The sequence below is a fragment of the Spea bombifrons genome, chromosome 3 (genome assembly GCF_027358695.1).
Source record: "Spea bombifrons isolate aSpeBom1 chromosome 3, aSpeBom1.2.pri, whole genome shotgun sequence".
Lineage (NCBI taxonomy): Eukaryota > Metazoa > Chordata > Amphibia > Anura > Pelobatidae > Spea > Spea bombifrons.
The window spans coordinates 63,623,391-63,634,011 of NC_071089.1; the positions used below are offsets into that span (position 1 = coordinate 63,623,391).

Sequence of the window (10,621 nt, forward strand, 5' to 3'; positions counted from 1 at the left end):
AATCCGCTTGCGCTCATCCCCAAAGTTAACTTGAAATGTGTTTCCGCCACCTGCTGGACACGCAGATAATTGCAGGGAGGTATCATAAAGTTGCGATACATAATACCCAAGTGCCCCGATTTAGAACCCATTTCCTCTATTTGTCTTTCCTTTCTAGGATTTCGGAATAGTTACTGTGTATAGCCCTAAAAGTGGCAATAATGAGTATAATGAGTATATTTGTCTGTCTCCTTTCTAGGATTTCGAAATAGTTACTGTGTATAGCCCTAAAAGTGGCAATAATGAGTATAGAAACAGCAGAAAATCTGTAAAGACATTAAAATGTGTAAATAAATGCATTCTAATTGCAAATGCTTTAGTAAGTTAAATAAATAGCTATCAATGGGTTACGCCAAGCTGTATCTCTTTGTCCATTTGAAATATTGATATATGATATAAAACCATAGATGCCCAAGCCTAAGCCATATAAATAGATAAAGGAAACTCTGCAAAGTCATAGTTGCCAACATTTGAAAAAAAATTCTAGGGACACTTTGCAGTAGAGGACTGCATTGGGAGGCGAGTCCCGAGGGACCAACAAAACTTGCGGGCGCGGGGCGGTCTTGCTGGGGTTGCGGGCGGGAACGGGCGGTCAGGCACTGTTCTCGCTGCTCCCTTACAGTGTCTCCTCTCTTGCTCCGCCCAGGAACAAAACAGAGTAACGTGATGTGACGTCACTTCCCGTGACTCCACCTTGTTCCTGGGCGGAGCAAGAGAAGAGACGCTGTGAGGGAGCAACGCGAGGGCAGCCTTGCGGGAGTGTGCGGAAATCTGCAGTTCAGGTAAGGAGGTGGGCTTGATTGGCCACAAATGTGGCGGGAGCGGGCGGGATTGGCCACAAATGTGGCCGGAGCGGGCGGGAGTGGAACACCCACATTGCGGGAGCGGGCGGGATTGGACAAAAAATCAGCGGGAGCGGGATTAAAAAAGCAGTCCCGCGCAGGGCTCTACTTTGCAGCACATCTATCAATTACTTAATTTGCCCCACCCACTACAAAGCTCCACCCAACCCACACAATTAGCATAATTTAGATCCACCTACTTATTATGGCACACATTATATCACCGAGTACCCACCAACACTACCATACATCCTTGAAATGCGGTAGATGCATTTGCAGCACAGCATCTATATCAGGCAGGTAAATTTCATCCCTTTCACAGATGTTATATTGAGGAAAAGAAATAAATAACAAGGAAATGAATTATCTGAGAACGGCAGAGAAAAATAATAGTAAAACAAGTTTCCCCAAAACCAGTGATTTATTCACCTTTTGTGCTTTTTGGGGCCTGATCAATTATATTGTATGAGCCTGATGGGATATTAGGGACAATGGGACAATGAAGTAACATTTGGCACTTTAGAGGTTGTGTCCTATAACCCCCAATATGTACATACAGGTGTTACAGCATAGCCCTCATCAGCATAGTTAGCCAAAGATAGATATGAGACAGTGCAGCTCATAGGGGGCAAAAGCACACAGTAAGCCTGACATTTGTGCTACAGCATAAATACCATTACTATATATATTGATCCAGACACTGATGGTTGTACAGCATAACTCCAATCAGTATATAGCAAGCCAGCCACAGACATGGTACAACATACCCCTATCATTATATAGTGATTCAGACACAGACAGTGGTACAACATGACTTCTATCACAAAAATCCCACCCAAACACTCACACTAACATACACAGATGCTCACGCTAACAAACCAAACGCTCACACAAAACACACACCTAGATGCTTACACTAAGGCACACAGCCAGACACTCTCACTAACATACAAAGGCTCACACTAACACAACCAAACACTCACACTAACATAATACATGGACACTGACACTACTACACATACCCAGACACTCATATTAAAACACACACCTATTGTATACACTCACACAGTTATACACTCAGACACTAACACATTTACACTAACACACACACGTAGGTACTCACACTAACACAACCATAAACTCAGGACTCAGATATGCACAGACACTCACACTAACACACCCAGACACATATGCACCTATCTATGTGAATAACTAAAGTATGCCGTATTTTCTGTGTAATTGTCTCAGGTGCATGATTACTGGTCCTTTGCCACATGGTGGCAGCACTGCATCAACTATGTGTGCATTGTGGTATAGGTGATATATTGCTAAAGGCTAAAGCTAGGTATTGTTGTGAGATCCAGATCTATCTTTTCAACAGAATCATTAAATGAACTTTTATTCTGTCACTTCCTGCCATTGCAGTGCCCACGACACAACAATTTACTGGAGGATTAGGGTGATAAGTGTATAATGTTGTGTTAGGTATTGTCACTGAACCTATGGAATTACCCTCTTTCTAAAGAATTGTTGAATCTGTATGCTTATATATTACATAATATTACATAATATTACATATATTACAAATAATGTGTAAATTCAGACCTTAGTATGGGATGTATACAAGCTAAATAATCCGTTCCATTCCTATATCACATCCACAAACTAACAGTAGTTGGTGTGCTCCCTACTGGAACCCCAATAATCTACTTTGGAGTCTGAATGTATTAGTTGGTAAGCACACAATTCACAATTCAGCCTCCCAGTTGTTTGGATATGGCTTCTTTACAAAATACCCCTTGAATCGTGGACATTACCCCTTTATGGATATTTTTGGGAAAACTAATCTTTTATACAAGATTACAGATAGAGGCAGGGGGGATAACCTTTGTCAAATAGTGCACATACAGTATCTGACATTTTTGTAAATATTTTATTATATCTTTTCATGTGAGTGTACAGGCTGTATAACAGTGAAAATTTGCTGTCCCCTCAAAATAACTCGACACACAGCCATTAATGTCTAAACATTGGCAACAAAAGTGAGTACAACCCTAAGTTGTAATGTCCAAATAGGGCCCAAAGTGTCAATATTTTGACAACATCATGGAGCTGGTGGATGTTAGAGACCTTGCATTCCCCAACCTTTGAGGATCCCCACAGATGCTCAATAGGGTTTAGGTCTGGAGACATGCTTGGCCAGTCCATCACCTTTACCCTCAGCTTCTTTAGCAAGGTGGTGGTCGTCTTGGAGGTGTGTTTGGGGTCGTTATCATTTGGAATATTGCCCTGCAGCTCAGTCTCCGAAGGGGAGGGGATCATGCTCTGCTTCAGTATCTCACAGTACATGTTGGCATTCATGGTTCCCTCAATTAACTGTAGCTCCCCAGTGCTGGCAGCACCCATGCAGGCCCAGACCAAGACACTCCCACCACCATGCTTGAATTTAGGTAAGACACACTTGTCTTTTTATTCCTCACCTGGTTGCCGCCACACACGCTTGACACCATCTGAACCTAATAAGTTTATCTTGGTCTCATCGGAATTACATGTTTCCAGTAATCCATGTCCTTGGTCTGCTTGTCTTCAGCAAACTGCGGGCTTTCTTATGCATCATCTTTAGAAGAGGCTTCCTTCTGGGACAACAGCCATGCAGACCAATTTGATACAGTGTGCGGCATATGGTCTGAGCACACAGGCTGACCCCTCATCCCTTCAACCTCTATTTCCCAAAGAGAACCTCTGGATATGACACTGAGCACGTGCACTCAACTTCTTTGGTCGACCATGGCGAGGCCTGTTCTGAGTGGAACCTGTCCTGTGAAACTGCTGTATGGTTTTGCCCACCGTGCTGCAGCTCAGTTTCAGGGTCTTGGCAATCTTCTTATAGCCTAGGCCATCTTTATGTAGAGCAACAATTCTTTTTTTTCAGATCCTCAGAGAGTTCTTTGCCATGAGGTGCCATGTTGAACTTACAGTGACCAGAATGAGAGAGTGTGAGAGCGATAACACCAAATTTAACACACCTGCTCCCCATTCACACCTGAGACCTTGTAACAGTAATGAGTCACATGACACCGGGGAGGGGAAATGGCTAATTTGGCCCAATTTGGACATTTCCACTTAGGGGTGTTCTCAATTTTGTTGCCAAGGTTTAGACATTAATGGCTGTGTGTTGAGTTTTTTTGAGGAGACAGCAAATTTACACTGTTATACAGGCTGTACACTCACTACTTTACATTGTAGCAGAGTGTCATTTCTTCAGTGTTATCACATGAAAAGATATAATAAAATATTTACAGAAATGTGAGGGGTGTACTCACTTTTGTGAGATACTGTAGTTATTAGATTTTAATAACCGGAAATATAACCAAGTGTAAGATTATGTGACTTTTTAAAATATGTTTTAATATTTTAGGTTAGGCTACTTTTCTCTTTTAACCTTAATAAAACATTTTTGTGGCGACTTAGTATGTCATTAATTACTCATTCAAACCACCGATATATAAAAGCCTGGACAATTCTTCCTGTGGCTTCGTTTCTGGTAATGACACATAAACATTTTATGGTCCCATTGAAAAGAAGATTACTGTAGCAATGGGTGAATAAACACAAAAAGAAAGAAATCTGGATGTAGAATACAGATGCTGACATTTTCCGTACAGCTTGGCTTTTGATTTCATGTGTAGTTTTTAAATAGTGTACAAAGTAAATTGCTACTGAAATAATTGTTCCAGGAAAAGATAAATGCAAAGATGTATCAGCCAGAACTAACAGGCCAGTCATTAAGAGGAGACTGGTGTCACAGCTATTTTGACTCTTTTTGAGTTTCCATCAATTTAGTAATTGTTGGCCGTATTTAGTTTAAAGACCTATCTGTAGAAGCTAACAAGAGTGCCTGAACCAGTCAACAGTCATCAGCTCAACATTAGCAGAGATATACCTTAAAGGGGAGGAATTATTGTTATTTCATATCACCTATCTACATGACAGCAACTCAAATTCTATAACTTTCCACCAGTAATAGCAGAATACAACATATTCATTTTGCACGTGTGGTCACAAAATAAGGCTATTCTTGGATGCCCAAGATGTACTGACTTCTTTACTTTGGTAATACCAGTGTAATCATGGTTAACAAGGGACACTGGAGATATTATATGCACTTTAATTCATATAATAGTTGTGTGGTCCCTTTATATTTTCATGGCGTTGCTTTTTGAATATGTGGTGGGGTTTGCACCTTCCTGTACCCCTGCCCAAACACATCTCCCTTCATGTGATATATTTACTGCCAATTCAACTCCAGTGCCGGCTCAGCAAATGCAGAGGGCCCTACTTCGAGCATCCAATCAGCATAACTGAGAATTTGTGGGCTCCGGCTACACTTGTGCAGGCGGACAGGACTGCCCGCCAACGTCATGGTAAACAACCCCATTAAAAGGGGAAATGGGCGACGAGTGGGGCGTTTCAGGAACCTGCTCCCATGATTCAGAGGGTGTCAAGTGGGAGAAGCGGCACTTCTACAGGAGTTTCTGGGCAAAACCTGGGCAAAAAACACTAAAGAGCACCATTATATACGTATATATTAATATACATGTTCATATGCTGGAAGTGATGTCCTGCAGGCAAAGCGTCTGTATATTTTGTCTATGCAAATATTGTCTCCAGGTGTAGCGTATGCTCTCTGCTCCATCTGGAGACACCTTTATATTGCCTTTGTCAGAATATTTCAGCTTAATTATGGTACAACAGATAGTTATTTCTGAAGATTTGTCGGCATACTTAGGGATATATTTAGTGCTGGCCCTGGAGTTTTGAGTGCCATAGGTGTACTACGTCCCGCCTCCTATAAGCACTTGGTTGGTAACAGTGGGGGGAATGCGCTGGTGGTGTCCTCTCAGCACTCAAGGCTATTTTTTCAGGTAGCCCTGGGTTACCTGAAAATGGACACTCAGCGGGATATTCTGGTTTAGGCAGACTAGGCCTGGGGTGGCAGGTCCAGAGGGATGGTAGGCCTTCTGCCAAAACCCCAGAGGCAAATGACCCTATTGAGCAATCAGGCCCCCTGATGTGCTGCTGTTCAATGGGTTAGAACCAATGGAGTTCTCCAACGTATGCAACCTTTAAGAGATGAAGCTCTGGGATGTGAGGACCGTAGCTGCGAAGGCGGCAGATTGAGGCATTCCTCTGGGTCAAGCTTTGGGCAGTCCCTAAACTAAATATATCACTGGGGACAATAATGTCATCCACACTAGCATTACAACTGCAAAAGTACTGAGTGGAGTTAGCCCTTTAAATCTGAGATGCATCATGCATTTCTTGTACTTGTGCACCAAATTAATGGGTTAGCAAACATACAGATGGACCTCTTGAAAGTAACTGTGCTCTTCAGTAAGTTTGTTGATATTCAGTGGTATACAACCATACATTTCCATCATTTCAATAGTGTTAGACAAACAGAAAACATAGAGACAAAACAAAAATGATAAGAAATGTACTATTCTGAAAGGACACGGATTAGTAAACAGAAAAAAAGACTACATGTACAGGAAAAGGTAGGTGGGGGGGAGAGGAGAAACAGGGTGGAGTGACTAAGAGGGAGGAGGCGTTCACGTCAAAGGGTATTAATGTATCCAGCATAGCAGATAAAAACCCCAGACAGCTTAATTCAGCATCTCAATTGCACTGTTAAGAGAAACCTTTGCAGCGCCTCCCCTGCAGCTAGCAAGAGGCAAACCAAGGCTTACTGTGTTCTAACAAAAAACAGGGAAAGAGCAGGCACTGCTTGGGAACAAGATGAGTAAAATAATCCAACTCTGTCTAGGACTCGTCATACTGGCCTTCATCTTACCCGACCAGGTGAGTTTGAAAATGATACACAAATAACAGTGTTTAAGAGTATTTAGAAAAGAATCGCAGATGTAATAAACATATGGCTGCATGTTGGGACAGATTGAGATGTATCATTTAGATTTATTGTTGTAATTTTATCAGATGTTAATTAGATAACAAAGACGTTAAGATACTTTTATATTATATCATTATTAAATATTTTTTGATTTTTCTGTCACCTATGAAAACATTTTTTTTTTTGCCCGAAGATGTATTTTATTTTCATCAAACCATAGGAAAATTATATAACATAAAACACCTGGTTTACAAACAAGCTCAAATCCAGTCATTAAAGAATAATTTGTTTTATGACTAATAAGTCATTTAGAGTGGCAGGTTATTTTACAGAGTACTAGTGAATTAATGCTGGGTTCGTCAGACAATTTGCTCATTTTAAATACATTCCAAATACTCTCTATGCATTAAAGATGTTTTTAGATAATTAATTTATAAGGTTTGTAAGATTTTTTTAAAAGAATTAACAAAATGTTATGTTTAAGTTTAAAAAAGCATAGTTTTTTCTTTGCGATTCTTGTTTTAAGGTTATACATATTTGCCACTGGCTTAACATTTGAATGGGTTAGTATTATACTTCTGAAATTTTATATATCTGCATTTTGTGGCAGATTCCTAAATCTAGGGGAAATCTTGAATATCTGGTTAATTCTGATCATTTGAGAAAATAAGTACTCTGTTGTACCTCTGTTGCTTGTTTTAGACTTTCCATCTACAATTACCTAGAAAATTGAACAGAGCAAACCATTGTCCATTACTCTGAATAACCATGAGAAACTAAACGCTCTCTCTGATCAAACAATACTTTTTTCTAGAAGTTCCAGTAGAAGCTTAATTTGTGAAATGTAAATACTTTATAATAATGTTCGTTATGACATCATCTATGAAATTATGTATGTATCAATCAATTCGCAATAGGACTTTCCTTGCATGTCCGTTAAACAATTATTTTTTAAATGCGTAACAGACTATTCACATTCCACAAGGTCACCTAAGAAAGGCATTCACTGGAGCCTAGTGCTTTAAACTGTTGGCTTTTGGGTCAGTTAGTGGTTACATTTCTTAACCATAGCTTTGGAAATGCTTGTAAATGCTGTTGTCATATCATTGGGTAATGATATATATTCCATTCTCTCTTTAATCTCTTAAATAAATCTTATTTGTGGTAATAATTAAAACAACACAGGCAATAAAAGATTAAGAGTAAATAAACCAGCAAAGGATATCACCTGATATAGATTTTTGAGCATGTTTTATGCATAACTTTATTGAATATTTATACATTTAAAGATTATTGTTTTTTTAAAGATTACTTGTCAGATTAAAAAAACCTTTCCAGGGACAGAGGGTTCTAAAGATCGTTTTATATGAAGCTGGTGCTAATCTTTGTATTGTTCTGCCCCATGCTGCCCCATATGAACAGGCACGTCACTGGAATTGCAGTGCATTTTCTCAATGCGCATTACATTTCGAGATAATCTGTAACATTTCTCTGTACTGATGAGCGGTAACTTTAACAGCACTGGGCAAATGTAATACCCGATTAGGGATTTTGTTTTGTGTTTTTACATTATTGTAAAATGCTATTGGTTACATTATTTCCTGCAGGTGCACAGTCAGACCTCTGCAAAGCCCAGTCTTACCAATTCAACAACTGCGCACAGTAATTCCACATCTGTGTCAAGTGCCAGCAGTGGATCACAAACTTTAACAACTTCGACAAACGCAACTACGCCACGTGGAAGTGCAGATTCTTTATATGGATCGTCTATCATGTTCTTTAGTCTCATCTCAGTCTCTGTTCTACAGCTCTGCTCTTAAAAGACCATGGCCTAAATTCAAATACTGCACTGTCCTCCCACCACCACCTCTCCTCCCATCTGGTCAGGCATCACAAACATTTATGGAAGAATATACACAACTCCAAAACCAAATCAGACTATTCCCCATTGCTCTACTCACGCAACCCTGATGGAGAGACTGATAAAACTGAAGCTTCCAAGCTGAATGATGTGACAAGGTTCTCAACGAAATCAGGAAAACGAAGGGCAGCATCAGTGTCAAGTCCATTAAAATCTAATTTGCCTAAGTGAAAGCAACCGAGATACGATCTATCTTTAAACTCAAACAGGTCTTAAGAGGCATAGCTGGTGATCTAGACTATGCAGTTGTCGTCTAGAAGATGGCGGCCAAACTCATCCTTGAAGGAAAGAAAGGATTGTTGAATTTTGCCCATATTCAATCCCTATAAGCATCCGTGTTTATATAAGACAAATACATATTAGTGTAAGTTAGTGCTTTTATCTAAATAAAATCTTAAGAGAAATGATTTTTTTCATTTTTTCCCCAGTAGGATTTTCAACATATATTTGAATGTCTCAGGGTTTAAACCATTTTCCAAACAGCAAGACAAATGTACCCTTTAGAACTTAAACAGATTCATTGAATATTTCTTTTAAAGTGCATTTCAGATATTTTATCTTAATTAAAAGATGCCGTTTTAATGCTGGACCCATGATTACCCAGACAGTTGTAAGTTTCACAAATTTATTATCATTAAAGATCTGTGTAGATTGTTAGTTCTAAGCCCTCCCAGTTACGATGAAATGTATCAAATAAAAGTGTTGTCCAGATTTCTTCACTTATACTAAAGCAATTTAATTGACAAAATGGGAGCATATTGAATGCACTAGATTGAAAACAAATCATAAATCAATGCACAATGTTATGAAAAACATCATTTCTCTGGAGTAATTTTTTTTCCAGAAAATTAGGTTAGAGATCTTATGTGTGTGTGTGCTCATTTTGTCACATTTTGATTACCAATATTTTTACATACATTAAACAATATTAACTTACATTTGTTGCTCTTTTCAGCTTGAATCCAAGCGCAAATAGTTATAATGACCAAATGTGGACTATGCTATTAAATACTATTGAACCATATAATAAAGTAGAAGATGGTCCCAAATAACCTAATAAAAGCCTATTCTTATCATGTTCATTTTTTAAGATCAGGTAAGAAAACTGTGAATGCCAAGAAGCCTATCTGGGCATTTAAGGGTTTCCCCACCATATATGCCTATTGGAAGAGATCATGAATGTGCTACCAGTGCATTCACCCCTGGACCAAGGTTAAACACAGCCATGACCTCTCCATGAAAGGTGCGTGCTAGACAGGCTAATGTACCCGAGATTAATAAGGGAATGACTTCAATCTTTATGGTTGTTCCTTTTATCCATAAAGTTTATCCATTATCACCATATGCACTAGTATGGGGAAAATCTGCTTTGCCCTTCTCAACAATGCAGGAATATACATTTAAGAGTGGACTATTATCATACTGGTCTTTGGGTTTGATGTTCTGATGAATATGTGCCAGGAATTGTGAAACCTTGATTTTTTTTTTGTAAATTTAATTTAAATCAATAAAAATAATTAAACAGCTGGGATTAAACATTATTTACTTTTACAAAATAAAAATAAACTTTGCTTTAAATATATCTATAATTTTTTTTTTTTTATTATAATTGTGAATCTACCTTGTATTATCTGATGCACTTAATAAAGGATCAGTAGTTTAATACAGTATTTGATCACTGATCAGTCCAAACATTTAGGGGCTCTAAGAAAAAAATATATAGGGAATATATATGTAATTTTTAACAAACTATTTAATGCAATACATATTCACCCTTTTTTTCTAAAACAATATATTGATAAAATGATGTTACACAATATATCTATATCACATTAAAACCAAATGTGGTCGGATACACGTGGCTGCACACTACACTCTTACACTTGCAGATTAAAGCACTGAATCTGC

General features: G+C 38.7%; 1 long non-coding RNA gene across 1 annotated transcript; it reads left to right on the forward strand.

The window, feature by feature from the left end:
- Positions 1-6,543: 6,543 nt before the first annotated feature.
- LOC128483729 (uncharacterized) lies at positions 6,544-9,651 on the forward strand. Its single transcript, XR_008351100.1, has 2 exons — positions 6,544-6,743; positions 8,400-9,651. It is a non-coding gene; the product is annotated as an uncharacterized LOC128483729 (long non-coding RNA).
- Positions 9,652-10,621: the final 970 nt, after the last annotated feature.